A 20,759-nucleotide genomic window follows, 5' to 3' on the forward strand; every position below is an offset into this window, starting at 1 on the left:
AGGTAGCATTTAGGTGCACCTAGAAGGGTGTGGAGATTTTAAATATGCAAAGATCATGTGTTCATGAAACAAAATATCATAGAAATACTCATAGCATTGAAAGTAAAGCAAAAATTCTGTGAAACTGATAGACCACAAAATAATTACAAATATTTCAATGAAAATTCTATACAATTACTTATATGCATATCATAATGTGGAAGTTTGGGATCTATTTAATCAACATTTGATGCACCATAATAAATTGTAGCTACTGCTTATGGAAAAAGTTACTATGTGTCCAAAACTGCTTTGACCGCTTCATAGTTATTAACTTACTTAATCCTTGTAATAAATATATGAAGTAGGTACTGTAATTGTTCCTCTTTTGCAGGATGTACACACACATACACACACATACACACACACACACACACACACACACACACACACACACACACAATTTCTTTTGGATCCCAGTGAACAGCTTCCTGCATATAGAGTGATGTTCATAACTTAGGTTAGATAAATAATTCTTAACTACTCATTTATGAAGAAAATAAGTGCTTGTCTGTGGGCTGGAATTAAAAGTATTTACACTTCTATTTGTTGTGGATTTAAGTTTAGTCCCAATAACTTTTATTTTCTTTTGGTGTCTATTGATCTTTTTCTCAATTATATACCATTTCTGAAACATTATAACATGATGTTATTACTTTTGCTAATTATGGTGGTAAAGTCTACTTAGGGGAAAATTCTAATCTATGGAATTAATCAGCATATTCTACAATATTGTCTAGCTGTAGCAGAATATTCTCTACTCCTTAACTGAAACACTTTGCTACTTTCAAAATGTTTTCTTGGGTTTTTGCATATGTCTGAAATCCTCTTTCCCAAATCTGACTTTTGCTATTGCCACCACAAGCATCATCATCCCAATACCATTAATGCATTGGTCTTAGGGACAAATGGGCCAGACAGTGAGCAAAGTACTCCACAGATATTATATTGTTTTAATCCTCAAGCAAGTCTATGATGTACGTATTATCATCTTCATTTTACGAAACAAATGCTTTAAACACTATACATACCATTTCTGTTACCACCTCCTCGTAAAGCTTTCCTAATTCTTTCTTTTTTATGCTTCCATAATTTTTGGATTACATAGTTAAAAATATTTTTTATTTGAGTATAGTTGACATACAATGTTACATTAGTTTCAGGTGTACACCATAATGATTCAACATATACATTATGCTATGCTCATCACAAGTGTAGCTACCATCTGTCACTATACAATGCTATTATCATATCATTGATTATGTCCCCTATGCTGTGCCTTTTATTCCCATTGCTCATCATCCCATAACTTGAAGGCTATATTTTCCATTCCTTTTCACACAATTTTGCCCATCTCACCCCCTTCCCTTTGGCAACCATCAGTTTGTTCTCTGTATTTATAGGTCTGTTTCTACTTTTTGTTTGTTTATTCATTTGTTTTGTTTTGTTTTTAGATTCTACATACGAGGTGAAATCTTATAATATTTATCTTTTCAGTGTAACTTATTCCACTTACCATAAAACCCTCTAGGTCCATCCTATTGTTGCAAATCGCAAGATCTCTAGATATGTGTCCTAAGGCAAGTCCCAAAAATAAACTATTGGAACTACATAGAAATAAAAAAGTTTCTGCACATCAAAGGAAACCATCAAGAAAACAAAAGACAACCTACTAAATGGGAGATGATATTCTCAAATGACCTGTCTGATAAAGGGTTATGTTCTAAAATATATAAAGAACTTATACAACTCAACACCAAAAAAACTATCTGATTAAAAAATGGACAGAGGACTGGATAGACATTTTTCCAAAGATGACCTACAGATGGCCAACAGACACATGAAAAGAGGCTCAACATCACTCATCATCAGAGAAATACAAGTCAAAACCACAACGAGATATCACCTCACACCTATCAGAATGGCTAAAATGAAAAACACAAGAGATAATAAGTGTAAGTGAGAATGTGGAGAAAAAGGAACCCTCATGCACTGTTCGTGGGAATATGCATTGGTGTAGCTGCTGTGGAAAACAGTATGGGTGTTCCTCAAAAAGTTACAAATAGAAATACCATACAGCCCAATAATTCCACTGTTGGGTATTTACCTAAGGAAAATGAAAATAAGAATTCAAATATATATATATATATATATATATATATATATATATATGTACATACATATATATATTTGTGTATATATATGTACATAATGAAATTAATACATAGGTTTAAAAACTAGATTCACATTGCAATTTTTATTAGATACATTGATATGTGTGATTCCACAACAATATGGGAATAATGAAGAAGGATATTAAAACAAAAAGAAATTTATCACCTACTTTTTATTAAAAATATAGTTTATTTTTCCCAGAATATATATTGGTAGCAAAGTAATGCCAGAGAAGGGAAAATAAGAATAACTGGGGTGGAGAAGGGATTGCTATAAGCTTGTAAATGACTAACAAGGAATCCTTCATTTAGAATAAGAGTCATGAAAGGTATATTAAAAACAAAACAAAACAAAACACCTCTAAGAAGAATAAACCTAACCTCTAAACAGTAGAATGAAGGTTTCATTCAGCTTTCAAAGGCAAGTTAACCAACTAAAATGGGAGTGTAAACTGATGGAATGGGTTAATAAACTTTTTTCCTAAAAAGTGGAATACAGAAAGAATAACTTGACTTTAAAAGGATAGCAATCAAGAGAAACTGGGATATGCATGACTCAAAATGTTGCTTTCAGAGAGGACAGCTAGCCAGTCTTCTACTTCCAACAGTGTTAAAAGATAGCAAGAATATTTCAATTATTATGAAAGGTAATATTATGAAAGGCAAAGATACAAATAATAAATGATAAAAGACCCTTGCTTTCAAGAAAATTATGCTCTAGGGATAGATATATGAGAGTAAATCAATATGACGATTTCCCTAGTTGGATAGAGAACTTACATTCATTTGTTATTTTTCTAAACCAACACTGAAACTAAAAATTTTCAAAACATAGATTAGCTTAGTCATTAGTGTTATTTTAATTAATTATTTTTGAGCTTTTCTGAATGCATTCTTCGTGTTCTTTAGGAGAATGTTTTTTACTGTTTAGTATTATATTCTTAAATATTTTGTTTGACATCTTTTTAACTGTACCTCTTAATATAAATGTTTAAACATAGTCATTAATTTTAGCTTAATTTTATTCTTTTTTAATGATTATGTTACAAAACTTTTTATCTTTGTCCAAAAACTGAATAGTTTAATGTTACAATTTTTCTTCAGCAACATAGTTATTAATTCCAAACTCATTTGTCTGTTCAAACTCCTATTTTGTAGAATTTCATTAGATTATTTCTGTATTTATCATCAGAAAGACTGCTACTAGACTTTTCTGTGCACTTACTGATAAGAATATGGATTTAAAATACATTAATGTACATAAAATTTTAGACATTTCAACCTATTTCAGTCTTTAGATCCAAAGGCATATGATGAGTACACAGAGATGACAAAAATGGAATGAACACCAACCACAATCAGCAAATACATTCTGCTCCTACCATGTAGTTATTCAAGGGATGATTTATAAGTGCCTGAATGAGGGACACCTGGGTGGCTCAGTCAGTTAAGCTCCCGACTTCATCTCAGGTCATGATCTCACAGCCCGTGGGTTCGAGCTCCTCATTGGGCTCTGTGCTGACAGCTCAGAACCTGGAGCCTGCTTCAGATTCTGTGTCTCCCTCTCTCTGCTCCTCCCCTGTTCATGCTTTGTCTGTCAAAAACAAACAAACATTAAAAATAAAAAAAATGCCTGAATTAAATGATCTCATGTTTACATTACTATGATCAGTGTCTTCAGTTTAATTACTTTTATGAGGTCTCATAATTAGATTTATGTAGAATGGGAAACAAAATTTATAGCAAAATACACAGTATCAGCACAAGAACCAAATATTAAATCCCAGAAGAGGGAAATACTGCTCATTCCAGTAATCTAAAATACAAATTTGAGGACAGCACACTGCTGTTACTATTGTCAGCTCACTTAGAGTCCATAGGACCACTTCTATTAAAAATAATTATCTGTTCATGGGGGTGAGCATCCAAACAAGTTAGAGACTCTTTCGTGTGATGAGTGGATAAATCTTAGAACTACTTATTACCTTGATCCTTTTTAGCCTTCAACTTATGTCATGATATTTAAGACATTAGTGTTCTAAATCCTTAAATATTAGGCATCTTTCATACTTTTTTGGGCAATTATCTAAATGTATGAGCAAACTTCTGAAAATTATATTGCTAAGCCTCAAAATAATACCCTGTTCCAAGAATAAATCTTGGAAACATAAAGGTTTTATTTTAATGTAGGAAAGTGGATTTTTCATGTAGGGAAGATATTTGATTAATATTCAACATTTGTAACAATGTTCTGGTTTACATGTTTATAGCAATGTTTAAACATAAGATAAATGGCCTGTTGTATTTAAGTGTGTGTGAGTGTGTATAGCTTATATTTTCCCAAGTTTACTTGTTGTTATATAATGTCTGAACTTCTTTGACCACGACAGATAGGATGTCAATAAAAAAAAAAAAAATTACATCATTACAAGGTGGTGCCAGTTGGCTCAAACAATCAAATGTTCATTCCACTTCTTAACAGTAGAACAACAAAAGACATAGGATAGTAATAGCTCTATAGCCACATCAAATACATGTTTTTGTCATTTTATTGGGGTATACAGGCTGGCATATTGACTAGCTACTTCCTATATCATGTTCAATCTGAAACTTTAATTAACGTTACTGTAGAAATCCACGCTTGAGGCTTAATACCTTAGTTCTTCAGTGTCCATCATATTCACCAACAACCACCCACCCAACCAACCAATCAAATAAATAAACACACGGTATAACTTTTGGTATCAAGTAAGAAGATAAAACAGGCCTAGGAAAATTGTGGGCACAGTCTGAGGAAGTAACAGAAATTTGCAGTATAAAGTCAAAACTACTTCTACCTACTATTAGAAATTATGGCAGGATTCCTTTTACACACGGTTATCACTAGGAAGCAGGATCCTATACTAATGAAAACTGGTTCCTGTGCTATTTCAGGATATTTATAGCCAATGTCTTAAGAAGCGCATATTCTTTTGAAATGGCTACATCTTTTTTTTAAATTTTTTTTTCAACGTTTTTATTTATTTGTGTGACAGAGAGAGACAGAGCATGAACGGGGGAGGGGCAGAGAGAGAGGGAGACACAGAATCGGAAACAGGCTCCAGGCTCTGAGCCATCAGCCCAGAGCCTGACGCGGGGCTCGAACCCACGGACCGCGAGATCGTGACCTGGATGAAGTCGGATGCTTAACCGACTGCGCCACGCAGGCGCCCCTGAAATGGCTACATCTTATATCTGGAACAATCAATCTCTAAGTGCACAGAAAAAAAAAAATCTTAGATTAATTTCCAGTACATAATTAGTATTTTCTTAGTTAATAAGTTGAAAGACATAAATAATTTTTTGTCAAGGTATTTGAATTTTAGTTTTAAACTCTTTTGTGCTAAGACTAAGTCCTTATTTATTGTTTGGTACTAAATGAGCTTTTAAAAGGAATTGAAAGTAGTAATAATGGTTAGTTTGTAAAAATTTCTGAGCAGAAATGAGGTGATGTTTAGAAATTATATTTTAGCTCTCTGAAGAAGTGATATTTAAACTGGACTGTGGAAAAATGTGGCAAAAGAAGGGAAGAGCATTTTCATGTGGAGGACTCGTCATGTGCACAGATCTTGAGCAGAAGTGACGAGAACAATGAGTGTGTGGATGGAGATAGTCTGGGATGCCAGCCTGGGGGCCAGACTCTACAGGGCCTATGAGACCATATTAAGTATTTGAGACTTCATCTTGAGAGGACTGGATGCCAGTGAGCAGGACAGTTAAATGACAAACATGCATTCTTTTTTTTTTTTTTTTTTTTTTTAACATTTATTTGTTTTTGGGACAGAGAGAGACAGAGCATGAACGGGGGAGGGGCAGAGAGAGAGGGAGACACAGAATCGGAAACAGGCTCCAGGCTCTGAGCCATCAGCCCAGAGCCTGACGCGGGGCTCGAACTCACGGACCGCGAGATCGTGACCTGGCTGAAGTCGGACGCTTAACCGACTGCGCCACCCAGGCGCCCCAAACATGCATTCTTTAAAATAAAATATCTCAATTGGCAAAATAAAAAAATAACCAAATCTATGCTTCTTCTCCATATTTTCTCCTCCCAGCAATCTCATTCCAAGACTCTGCATTCCAAATGTCTTGAACTATATTCTGATACCACAGAGAGCTTTCAGAAGCAAAGACTGAGTCATCAAGGATGTTCCTATCTTAATGATCTACAGCCATATAAGCATTCATTTCATGATAGAAAGGTCCCACTGGGGATCCGATGGTCTCCTTGGGTCACATAGATCCAAAAAATCCAATGATATATGACATTTTCTAGGAATCAGTTTTATCAACCCAGTGGTATCAGAGGCAGTGGAGTGGCTTACAGTGTAACAGTATTGGGGGTTACAACAAATTAAAAGTTGGGGAGGGTTTATTGGGCTCCTGAGCTTGATGAATGGTAATCAATGAAGAACATATGAGCACTTTTGGCCAAGCAGGAAACAAGAGAATATCAAGAAAAAAATGTCTGGACTTGGAAATCAAAGTAATCTGGCCTAGAGTCAGGACATGTTGGGTGACATGAGAAAGAAACCAGGCTTCTTTGATGGACATGGGTAAGAAGATCAGTAGCTCCTCTTGCATTTATAAACCCACCCTGGCCCGGATACCTGGGAGAATCATGATTTTCCTTGTGGTGGTGTTTATTTTTCTCTCCTCAAACATGGCTGTCTTCCAAAGACCCTCTATATCTAGTTCTTTTTCCCTCCAGTCATCTGATTATTTCCTGTCACTCATTTTCTTTTCTCTTTTTAATCTCTTATGCTTCATTTTTCAATTTAATCTCCCCATCTGTCATCCCCATTACTCTTCCCTTTCTTTTCTTTTTCTTAACTGACCATGATATAGAACAGAGGTGAGTGCTTGCAATATTTGCTATAGTTTTTAAAAACAAGTTTCATAGTTTCTATACATCACTTGTATTTTATCAAAAACTGTCCTTCCACATAACTAACATCAATTACAAATTTCTATACTTGGGTATAATTTATTTTTCTTGTAAGTCAGAGTTCCTTGATAGAAAACATAGAAGGTTCTTTCCTGGAACAGTGATATTCTGCTGAAATCTAAAGAACAGGAGATGCTCTGTGATGCCATCTTCCAATAACAAAAACTTGGATCAACACTGTCTTTTATTTAGAGTGGGGAGTTTTAGTTGTTATCCAGGGAGTAGGTGAATGATAATGCTGATTGACGAATCCTTAGAAGAAACAAGTTGACCGAGGATTGGTGGGAAACTATACTGATTATACTAATAGTAGTGCATACCTAAAAAGTACTGGGTTTAGGGTTTTGCACGGGTTAATCTCATTAATGTTTCACATTAATCTTACAAGAGAGGAACTGGCATGTTACAACTTACAAGCTGTCAAACTAAAGTTTAAAAAGTTTAAGTCAATTATCTAAGTTTCTGGACAGGCCAATGGGGAGCTAGGATTCAAACCCAGGTAGTCTTACTCCAGGACTGGAGCCAAATTTCTTTGCTAATCTGGCTCAACTGCCTCTTACTACTATTATACCTATAACATTGCATCAACTCTGCAAAATAGTGATTATTAGGAATTTGCAGATAAAAAAATTCTCAAGTTATAAATTACATCGCACTTTCTTTGGAATAACTACCATGTTCATTCTTAAACAATCTTTCTCTTTTTATGTTTTTAGCAAAAAATATCTTTGTACATTATACAAAACTTGTGAAACATGAAATTCTAGCCAAAAACAGTGTTTTAAATTAAACAAATAATTTGAGAATAAATACCAAAAGCAAAGCAACATTCAAATTTGATGTTCGTTGTCACATTTCTTTAGAATTTCCTAAAGTATACGAAGGGGTTGTAAATATTTTTTGTATGTATTCGTAGTAAGCACAACATATGTTTGCAGAAACAGAACCTGCTCTTGGTGATGTACTTGCTCATTTATTTATTATTGTCTGGCTTTTAGCATAAGGTGTACTATTAGTTTACATGATTGGTAAATTGTCAGGAGTGAGCCAGTTCTCACTCAGAACTTGCCAAAACATCTAAACTGGCAATGGGGTTTCAGGTTTCTAAAAGCTTCAATACCTTGCAGATTGGCTGTTGTCCAATACCCCTGCAGAGCTTGAATTAAAAGAACCAATATGCCTGAAAAGAAACATAGGGTCTGTTGTGGGAGAAATTTTAGGAGCCTGCAGGCCAAAAAAGGTAGGGGGTCTTTGATCTCTTACTCCAGTACAGCAGGCATGCTGGCCCGGATGGGTCATGCTCTTGTAGAGAGTGAACTCTCATTTGCCATTCTGCTTTGGGTTCTTTCTCATCTCTAGATATCATTTATTCTATGGGTTTTCATATATCTATCATATTGTGGAGGAAGCATCAAGAAGTAAAGAGAACTGGGGTGCCTGGGTGGCTTAGTCATTTAAGTGACTGACTCTTAATTTTGGCACAGATCACGATCTCAGGGTCTTGGGATTGAGCCCTGTGTCAGACTCCATGCTGAGTATGAAGCCTGCTTAGGATTCTTTCTCTCCCTCTGTCCCTCTCCCCTGCTCGAGTGCTCTCTCTCTCTCTCTCTCTCTCTCTCTCTCTCTCTCAAATTAAAAAAAAAGTAAAAGAAACAATTAAACCCAAGATAAGAGTACTTTGAGTCTAATTCCACTTCAGTTTACTAACATTGATGAGCTAGTATTATAATCTCTCTGATTCTCAGCTAGCACATTTATAAAATAGGGCCTGTAGGTGGTTCAGGAGCAAAAAAAAAAAAAAACATATGAAATATACCTTACTATTAATCCCTTTGTCACTCAAAAAAGAGTATCTGGGACATGTTTAAGATAAATACATAAAAGATCAGAATAGCAATTGACAGTCATCTTACGAAAACTGAATGCTTCCCAGGATAAAGACACACCTGAAATATTAAGTAACCTATAGAAGTAACATGTCATCAGTAAGGAATGTCGACAGCTGTAGAATACGAGAAAAGGAAAAGATCACAGAGGCACACTTTTTCAAGGTGTGCATTTTTACAGGTGGGTGGGCCAATGACTTAAAGTGGATGCATCAGACATTCCCTATTTTCCCACCCCAAATGTGTGGTTTGAAAGAAGTAATTTTAGCTTGAAATAAAGAGTCTGTATGTAGCTCTGTCCCATGATAAACAGGAAGAGTTTCTCTGACAGGCTATAGCAGAAAGTTTTGGGCCTACTTGATTGAACTTTGTAAACTTGCCTATCTAGGAAGTGCTAACAGGGCAGCATGAATGCATGGTCTTTCATCTCATTTTAAATTATTGATTGAAAATTTGGATTTATCTATCAATCTATGATTAGATGGGTCAGCCCCAATCAGCATCTTGAAGCCCAATAATACAGCATTAAATTGTTAGCAAAAGGATAATACCAGGCACATAGTAGACGATATGTAAATATTTGTTGAATGAATAAATGAGTTAATCTAAATTATTGGATTGAATCAAGGCTATAGAATATGGCTGCTAAAAAATCTCAATAGTTATGGTTTGTCTCAAAGTATTTCAAAAGATAAGGTATTTTAAAGTAAGGAATTAATGCCTTGTAGGTTAGAATTGTTCATACAAATATATTCTTTTTTCTGTGTGAATAATCTAAAAAACGTATCCATTCTTGAGGAAGTTTTCTTGGAACAATGTATAGCTGGAAAATAATTTTTATAAAATGGGCACTTCTAAAATGAACTTATTTCTTCTTTATGTCTTTCTTCTTTAAAAAATAAAATATTGTTTATTCCCCCCATATTTTCTCATAGAAGAAGGAAGCAGTACATATTAGCACTGAACTTCAAATGTGCTATTAAATAACTCTTCACATCTAAATGTGCCCCGGCGCCTGGGTGGCGCAGTCGGTTAAGCGTCCGACTTCAGCCAGGTCACGATCTCGCGGTCCGTGAGTTCGAGCCCCGCATCAGGCTCTGGGCTGATGGCTCAGAGCCTGGAGCCTGTTTCCGATTCTGTGTCTCCCTCTCTCTCTGCTCCTCCCCCGTTCATGCTCTGTCTCTCTCTGTCCCAAAAATAAATAAACGTTGAAAAAAAAAAAAAAAATTAAAAAAAAAAAAAAAAAAATTAAATGTGCCCCAAGGTTTTGCTCTCATATTGTTATACTTGTGCTTTCATTTTTGATGAAAACATGAGTTCAGAGCACAACACATTTTGTTAATGAGCTCAGAATGTCAATATATTAAAATGGCAGAAATAATTTCTGCCTAAACATTATATTTTAGTAATAGGAAAAATAAATCACAATTTAACTACTAGTGTAGTAAAATCATAAGTTGTTTATGATATATCTATATTTATCTGACTCCTTGGAATGTGCATTATCTCAATTCATGACATGAGGTGAAATGTGTTAGACTATTTCATTATTTATTGTGTTCTAACAAAAATAAATGGGTAAATGATTGAATCCTATGTTTTATGTAGCAGGCCAGGGGTCTTTATCTTGCTTTCCAGGTCTGGGCACTAACCAAGCTAGGATAAAAGAAGGGACTTGTTTTTAATTCACCTCACACTGGAGAAATGAAATAATAATTTATAGTAATTCTGCAAGAAAGGGTCATCTTATACAGGGCAAAACAGATTCTGTAGATATTGAACTTAGAACCAAGCTGATGAATGTGGCCACTGTTGCTTTTCCTCATCTCTTGAAACTAGAAACCATGGAATAACAGTAGGGAGCTGGAGGTAACCCGTGGGAAACGGGTGCAGAGGAGGGATATTCACCAGATGGACTTAGCCCTGGAGAGTAGGGATCTGTGTTGTAAGGAATACTTATGCTACTTAACCATGGGGTTGTTTGATCAGCGGTCTGGTGCAGACACGAAATAACACCATAGAGAAGCAATGAAAATGAAAAGATTTATTATACATACTCCTTAGAAGAGGGAGGTGCAGCACATCATGTCGGGGCCATATGGGGGGGGCTTCAAGGAACTCAAGAGATAGTACAGACCCTTGGGCAAGTGCTGTTGTGGGGGTCAGGGTGGAGTACAAAAGCAAAATGCACGAGGGTGTTTTATTGGTATATTTGAATGTCACTAGGATGCAGGAGAGGGCAAGAAGGGGAACTTCTGGCAAGGTAAAGCTTTATCACATTGCTGTCCCTGGTCACCTGGTGTGGGGGGGTCCTCACAGCCTGTTTTGGGGGATGTTGAGATATCACATAATAGGAAGTTTTAAAAATTTGCAATACAAGATCATGCAACTAGATTCCTGAGCTTTTATTCTCAGATTTTAAGAAGGCCCATGTGCCTGTGAGGGGTGGATGATAATTTTGCACCCAAAGTAGATCTATACAAATTGAAATAGGCCATTTGAGCTTGAAGGACAGAATGTTCTGCATGTACCTCTGATCACCAACTGTGACTGATAGGCAAACCATAGGATTTTTTCATAATTAAAAATCTTCCCATATGTCTGATTGCTTTCTTAGTTTGAGCAAAATAAGGTGAAAGTTCTTCTTCTATCTATAATATATTCCTTATATATTTACTCCAAGATATAGACAATTCTGTGATTAGACACTAAAGACTGAGCCTGTATTTTTTTTCCTAAAAAATAATAAAACCTGAACATATACTCTCTATGAACCCTGACTATAGAAAAAACAACCACAGCATTCAAAGTGTCTTTAATGCCTTGGAGTCATGAATTGAGCAATATCTTATGAAATTTCAAAATTATTAGCAATTTTTTGTTTTATTTCTTATTTGATTTTTGGTCTTTTTATTCCCAAGAAAGGAACAGACTTAGAGACATATTCAAGATAATAAAAGGAGATTGGAGCTATGTCTTTATACCACTTTAATCCTCAGATATTCTTAAATTTTAAAACTTTATTTGTGTAGAAATAACAGGAGGTAGGTCTATTATTTCCCTCACTTAACAGATAAGGGATAAGTTAAAATGAGTTGAAAGAAAGAAAGAAAGAAAGAAAGAAAGAAAGAAAGAAAGAAAGAAAAAGAAAGAGCAGTTCTGGAATTCAAATTCAGATATTCTGGACTCCAGAGATTGCACTCTTAGGTTCTACATTATTCTGCTGCATAAATGGCCAAAACTACAAAGAAGTCAAGGCTGTGTTTTTAGGGGAATTCTTCAATCCTCTAGATTTTATTCTAGTTGTGGATTCCTCCACTATAGACAATACCATTTTTTTAATGTTTTATTTACTTATTTTTTTTTAATGTTTACTTATTTTTGAGAGAGAGAGAGACAGAGTGTGAGTGAGGAAGGAACAGAGAGAGAGAGGGAGACACAAAATCTGAAGCAGGCTCCAGGCTCTCAGCTGTTAGCACAGAGGCCCCACATGGGGCTCAAACCTATGAGCTGTGAGATTGCGACTTGAACCGAAGTCAGACACTTAACCGACTGAGCCTCCCAGGCACCCTTTATTTATTTATTTATTTATTTATTTATTTATTTATTTATTTATTTGAGAGAGAGAGGGAGAGAGAGACAGTATGTGCAGGCACGCAAGTGGGGGAAGGGCAGAGGAGATAGAGGCTCTATGCTCACAGGCTGACAGCAGTGAGCCCACTGTGGGGCTCGATCTTGAACTGTTAAACCATGACATCAGCCAAAGTCAGACACTCAACCCACTGAGCCACCCAGTGCCCTGACAATACCATTTTCTAATTAACATGCTGCTCTGCCTCAAATCTATCTCCTTGCCTACTTTGAAGGTCTATTTTAGTAATCCTTCTCCTATAGAATGAATTCCTGCAACCCAGCCCTTGTCTTATGTAGACCTGGTAGCTTGGTTTCTGCTATATATACATACAATTTCCATAATTAACTGTCTGTTTTGAATTACAAATATCACACTCAGAAATCCCTCATCGTTCTTTTTATACTTCTTTTGTTCTGCTGTCACAATAGCTCATCTTTATACCTTATTTGCTTCCTACCAAATATGCACTTGGAGAGTTTTTACTTTAGACTTTTCCAGATATCCTTGTCTGGTTGGATTTCCACTGTTATCCCAACCTTGAGGTCTCATTGTACGTTGTCTGTCATACAATGTTTATGATTTTGCCATAAGTTGTCTAAATTATGAATTGGGGACATAATGGTATCCTCTCTTATTAGTTTTCATTCTAGAAAATGCTAGAAAATATACTCAGGAAATGGGATGGTCAAAAAAAAAAGTCAAAAAGGATCCACTATGTTTTTTAAATGTAGCACTGTATAGTCAGATGAAATATTGAAAGAGAAAGGCGAGTCTCACCTTAGAACAATTAAGAAAGCCTAAAACCTACAACTCCAGGTCAAAGTTTACTTCTCTGAGAGACAAGGCAATCCTAATCTAAAGAGATGAGGACACAATTCTTCGAATTTTCTAGTGGTAGCTGTCATTTGTTGCACTTAATCTGTCAAGGACAAATCTATGAGGGTAAAATGACCAGAACAGAGCTCAGGAGGTCTTAAGGCAAGCTGTACTTTAGGTTCTCTTCCAAAGATCCTGATTTAATTTGTCTGTGAGATGGGACACAGACAATGGTATTGTTTTTAAAAGCCTCCCAGGTGACTGTATTATACAATTATAGTTGAAAACATGTAATGAGCCCTTGGCTAACTTACTGAAGAAATCCAGTGTGTTTCATTTCCCGTACTCTTCCCCGTGCTCCTCTCTGACGTGTGGCAATCTGTCTGCTGGAGTCATGTTGCTCCAAGAGCCCCTGGCCTCAGTCCTTCGTGTGTCTGGCCACTTTTCTTTTCTTTTTCTTTTTTTTAATTTTTTTTTAATGTTTATTTATTTTTGAGACAGAGGGAGACAGAGCGTGAGTGGGGGAGGGAGCAGAGAGAGAGCAGAGAGAGAGGGAGACACAGAATCCGAAACAGGCTCCAGGCTCTGAGCTGTCAGCACAGATCCCGATGTGGGGCTCGAGCCCATGAACCATGAGAGCATGACCTGAGCTGAAGCCGGACACTTAACCAACTGAGCCACCCAGGCGCCCCTGTCTGGCCGTTTTTCAATCTCAGCCTCTCTCAAGTCATGAACGCTTGTCTCTCTGCACTTGTAAATGGCAGGAAAACTGGTTCCTGAACCAAGATGTTTAAGATGTGAATAATAATTATGATCTCACATGATTAGTAGTGTTGTAGGATATTCTTCTCTTCATCCCAAATAAAAGCCCCTTTTTGGGGATTTGAGTACATTTGGAGACAGGAGTGATTATCTAGAGCTTCTCTACCTCTTGTGTCATGGAAAACTTCTTCTTTGTTCAACAGTCTGTCTCTGAAACCTGGGAGTGGGTTGCCTGTTTCTCCCAGAGAGCTCACTTACTTCTACTGATATTAACTGTGGAAAAGCAGCCATATTTTCTATGCCCTTGATGCTTCTGGGGTTGCATTTATTAGGAAGGAATATAAAAACAACAACACCAACAATGTAACAGTTCAACTATGATTTGGAAAAATACCAAATAGAAATATATTCTCCATAATAAAGTTTCCCCTTATGTCAAAGAAAGCAAGATAAGATTTACAATTTTAGGACACCTGGATGAATTTTTAAAGCATGTGTCATTAGATAAGAGACTTAATTTTTTGAGACTCTAAAGATTAATGCTTTAGCTATTCTTTTATTCTGATTACACTTCTCAGAACCTAACAAAACTTGCAATTCAATAGAGTATTTATGTTAAGAATCAGTACTCTTGAAACATCTAAAAGAAAATAAAATGAGGGGAAGCTGTTTGCTGTTTGTTTTTAAGCAAATAGAATTACTTTTGACAAAGCTTTGTGTTCTTAGGATGAATCTGCTATGAGTGAGTATGTATGTCTATAGTTGTGGGGGAAGATATCTTTTTAAAACTATCAATTCAACATTGATCTCATGGGTGATAGTTGTAATATTAATATTGTAGAATATAATATTCGTAAAATAGGCATTTAACTGGGAAATTGGAAGGTAGGCAAAACCTAACTATTAAGAATACATGATATAAGAAACAGAAAAATACCCTGCAGTTGAGTCAAAAATACAAAGACCTAGAAATTCAAAGGTTTGGTATAAGCTGGCTTTATGACCTTTAGCAAAATGACTTCTTTGTCCTCTATTCCTTTAAAAGTGGCACTGAAAGAAATCATGCATTAAAAAAAAATTGAAGCTCTTTTAAGAAATAAAGAGTATGAAAATTCTTTGAGGAGTTATAATATGTTTTATAACATTTCTTGTTAAATGGAAACTTAAAACTGAAACAACAATATATTTAGAAACCTGTTTTATTTAGCTTGAATTGGAGATCAAGTCTTAAACTTTTTAAAACAATTAAATAAAAAATGGAAACACAAACTAAATGATTTCAAGATTAGAAACAAAAAAAGCAGCGAAATCAACCAAAGATAGGAGAAATTAATCTAGAAGCAGAACTTATGAGACAGAATTGTAAACACCACACAACAAAGTAACTGTCTCTCACCCTGGTAGAATTTATAAATATAAGAATGGATTCATTCAAGATATCATACAGGGGCCCCTGGGTGGCTCAGTCGGTTAAGTGACCAACTTCAGCTCAGGCCATGATCTTGCAATCTGTGAGTTGCAGCCCCACATTGGGCTCTCTGCTGTCAGCTCTGAGCCCACTTTGGATTCTCTGTCTCCCTCCTCTCTGCCCCTCCCTACCACCTCTCCCTCTCTCACAAAAATAAATAAATATTAAAAAAAAAGAGTATCATACAGAAAAACCTCTGAAAACTCTGATCAAGGCTTGGTAAAGGATAAGTCCTACCATTAGGAAGGGGAGAGGGGGAAGAAAGGAGATATCACCCTAGAATGTAGGTGAGTACAACAACAAAGGGGTAGCAAATGAGATAAAGAAATATTGTAGAAATAGAACAACAACAACAAAAAAAGGAAATAAATGGCAAGGGTAATAGTGCATATCAAAATGTATGAGTCTAAAGCAATATCAAGAGGGAAACCAGTAACATGAACATCTGTGTTAAATCTGAACAAGGAGGACAAACACAAATTAATAATTTTAAAAATAAAGAACATGCTCACACTTAGCATATTCAATTAAACAAGAATGAATCATGTACAAAAATTAAAATTCTAAGTAGAATAGAATGTGAGTTTTTCTAGGAAATGAGTAAAGAATGTTGGAACATTAATCAAATGGAACTAAGAACTGAAATTGAACATTTTATGCTCCATTACACCTGGGACAGGGGGGTCTCTTTCCCTTGTTGATAGCATTGCAAATGAAGTTAGCTTGAAATTAGAAGCTTACCCATATTTAATCTAATTAACTCTACTTTGGGGAAAAAAACTATGGAGGACTTTGGGAGGGGTTTGAATATTGACCAAGGAAAAGAGTTTTAATCAGATAGGAAAGGATTGGCTTGGGTCTATCACTCACAGCTGCTAGACCCTACAGTTCTGGTGCTCTGAAATCTCTGATCAGGTGGGTTTTGGAAATAAACAGGTACGATGTTTCACCCACTCTACTCGTTAAAAGTGCTGCTTTGAAAAAACAGAAAACAAGTAGGAAACAACAGAATTTCACTTTTCAGGTATCCTCTGTAAGAAGGCTTGGGTTCAGAGAAATCTAGGTTATGTGTAATACAGATTGCTCTCTGTACATTACTGTCACTTCAGTCCTTGAGAATGATACTGATTATTGAAATCCCTTAAGAAATATAGTAGGGGCACCTAGATGTCTCAGTTAATTAATCATCCAACTCTCCATTGCGGCTCAGGTCATGATCTCACAGTTCTTGAGTCCGAACTAGCAGTGAGGAACCTGCTTGGGATTCTTTCGCTCTCTCTCTCTGGCCCCTCCCCCCAGTTTGTGCTCGCACATACTCTCTCTTTCTCTCTAAATATACACACACACACACACACACACACACTATATATATAGTATATATATAGTACGCTTATTCCAATTTTGTATTCCAAATCAGAGGAGATCACCACATGATGGTTTTGAGGACACACTGGGCTTATTGAACCATAACTCCATTGATGTCTTGACCTCCTAGTCCTTATTCTGACTGTTGGACCACAGTAGTGTTTTGAGTCTCCAGGAATTAGTGTCAGTTCAGAATCAGTGGCCAATAGGCTGAAAATGTTGATTATTTCATCTCTCTAATGTGCAGCTACCCCAGTGACTTTGGGAGAGTTAAAAAAGAAAATTTACAGTACAAATTTTTGGCATTGTAGTAGAATATCCTCAAGTGGACCCTGGATCCCTTTCACTTATAGGGCTCTAGATCTGTAAACTGCTAACGTCTATGGGAATTGGGGAAGGACTGTGACTTTCTAGTGTGGTGATACAAATCTCTTCACAAGATGTAGGCCTTTCTCTCTCTCTCTCTCTCTCTCTCTCTCTCTCTCTCTATATATATATATATATATATATATATATGAAATAAGACTTTATTAGATTGCCTGTCTATTTCAGTTTTAGAGACATTATGATCAATTGGTCAAAGCTAAAGATCTATGACGGTCAAAATATTCTGATACTGACCTCAATTTTGGTGCTGTTATGATAACCATGTTCATCTTTTTAGGCAATTAAGTGTTGCCATACAGTTCTTGCCACTTTTGAATCCCATCATCCCCACTGAATTCAAGGAGGCTATTTTGATGACAACAGCTTCCTGTCATTTCTGGCATACAGAGAATAAATGGCTACCATGGAGCTTTGCAAGGTATCCCCTCACAAATGTATTTCTCATAGTTGTATGTAGCAAAGAGAGTTTCTTCTGGACCTTTCCAGGGCATAGACTTAGTGATTGGGTGAACGGTCCTTCCATGATAAATCTAATGTATAACATTCTAATCTCCTTAAGCCTTTGAATAATTTCCATTACAGCAGAGTTTCTCAACTTTAAACTATTGGAATTTTGGATTCTTAAGATTTAAGATTCCTAAATTCTTTATTCGTACAGAAGCTGTATCTGTGGGACACAACTTTGGGAAAGAATAAAGTGGAACAGTTTCCTATGCTGAAGCAAGTTCCTAAAAATAAAATGGTAGTCTGAACTGTAAGTCCAAATGATGCCTAGTAGACTGAATTAAAAAAAAACTTTGATTTTTTTAATTATGTGCAAATAAAATAACATTATTCAATTAATCTTTTACTCTTATTTACTATTTAATGTGTACATAGAGCTTCAAAGAAGTTATTGGACAAAGTCGGAATCCTAGAATTCTACAGATATTTCCAGGATGGCTCTTAAAATTTTATTAGATTTACATTTGTTTATAGTTGTGAACAAATATCTTCTATAACTAAACTGAATAACATTAAATACTGTATATTTATATATGCACAAATATGCATATATTTAGGACATAAGGATTTAAAAGAAAATATAAAATTGTCTCTGTCACATGAGATTGTTTACATGGCAATCAAAAAATTAACTACAAACAATTTTTAGAACTAATAAATATTTGGCAAGGTCTCAAGATATAAGGTGTATATTTAAAATCAAATGTATTTCTATATACAAGTAGGAAAAAATTGAAAAATGAAAATTATAAAGCTAAAATGATAAAGCTTTTAGGGAGAAACCTAGCATAATTTTCTGTTTTAATTTGCTAAAGATTTCTTAAACAGTGCACAGAAAAAGAAAAACTTCCTTATAGTTGTTTGTTTGATTGTCAAAAGACACCATTAAGAGAAAAATGAATAGGCTAGTCAAAGACTGAAAGAAAATGTTTGCAAAACATATCTGACAAAGGACTTGTATCCACAGTATATATATTAAAAACGTTCTTAGCGAAATCATAGTGTAATAGAAAAATGCAAATCAAAATTGGCAAATATTTGAACAGATATTTCCCAAAGGAAATAAAAATGGCCAAAATGCATGAGAAAAATTGCGTATCATTTGCTAAGAAAATGCAAACTAAGATCACAATGAGATACCACTATACACCTATCAAAATGGCTAAAAATAAAAAGACTAACCACATTAAATGTTGGTGAAAAAGTGGAAAAACCAGTATCTCATTGATTACAAATAAAATGACATAATAACATGAAAGAAAAATTTGATAGTTTCATAATAAGTTAAATATACCCCTACTTTTGACCCAATAATCCCAGTTTTAATTATCTATCCAAGAAAAATAAAAACATGTGTTCACAAAAAGACTTGTTCATAAATATTCATAGTAGTTTTATACACAGCTGAAAACTGGAAACATCCCAAATAGCTACCAATAAAAGAGATAATTAAATTTATTTTTGTGTACTTATAAAATGGAATACTACTCAGCAATAACAAAGAATGAACTACTGATACACATCAACATAGATGAATCTCACAGACAAAATGCTAGAGAAAAAAAACCATATGCAAAAGGATACATAATGTATAATTCCATTTATGTGGACAATATCCATTATCTAGACAATAATAATCTGATTTGAAGAAAATTTGAAGAGTGGCTACCTCTGATGGCTCTATTGACTGAGAAAGGATACTGGAGAAATTTCTGGAAAGAAATATGATAGAGGTATGTTCTTTATGGTGGGACCCAGTTTTCAAAATTGTACATTTAAGGTTTGTGCATTTCAATGGATGTAAATGCTATCCCTCCCCCTCAAGATCACTGTAATCATCATCATTATTATCAGTGTTGCCATGTTAGGATTGCAAGGTGGGAGGAGTTACAGATGAACAAGAACAGTAGAACAGAGACAATTTTTGCATTTAGGGGAAGAAATTTGTTATGTTATTTAATTTACTCTATACCTGTTTAAGTCCTCTGTAATAGAATATAAAATACAAGGCCAAATAATATAAAATCCATAAGAGAGGTACAAAGAAGCTTGGAAGCAATCTCAATGGTGAAAGAAATATGCTTGAGGAAATAATGGAAAAATACCAGGGCAAAACATTAATTTGAAAAATAATTTTGATTGTATTCTTGTTTTCTCATTTTGTCATTAAGAAAGAAATTCTTTTTTTTTAATGTTTTCTTTTATTTTTGAGAGAGAGAGAGAGAGAGAGAGAGAGAGAGAGACAGAGTGTGAGTGGGGAAGGGGCAGAGAGAAGGAGACACAGAATCTGAAGCAGGCTCCAGGCTCTGAGCTGTTAGCACAGAGCCTGATGTGCTGACACACATAAGGTGTGAGATCATGATCTGAGCTGAAGTCAGATGCCTAACCAACTGAGCCACCCTGGCACCCTGAAAGTGATTCTTAATTACTAAATTAAGAATTTATTAATTACAAAATTAATAAAGTAATTCTTTGTTTTTAAATTTTTTCTTAATGTTTATTCATTTCTGAGAGAGAGAGAGAGTATGAGCCAGGGAGAGTCAGAGAGAGAGAGAGCAGGGGGAGACACAGAATCCAAAGCAAACTCCAGGCTCTAAGCTGTCAGCACAGAGCCTGACGTGGGGCTCGAACTCACAAACCATGTGATCATGACCTGAGACGAAGTTGGATGTTTAATGACTGAGCCACCCAGACATCCCAGTAAAGTAATTCTTAATTTAGAATTTAATTCCAAAAAATT

The sequence above is a fragment of the Puma concolor genome, chromosome C2, assembly GCF_028749965.1.
Source record: "Puma concolor isolate L17-30 chromosome C2, mPumCon1.1.hap2, whole genome shotgun sequence".
Lineage (NCBI taxonomy): Eukaryota > Metazoa > Chordata > Mammalia > Carnivora > Felidae > Puma > Puma concolor.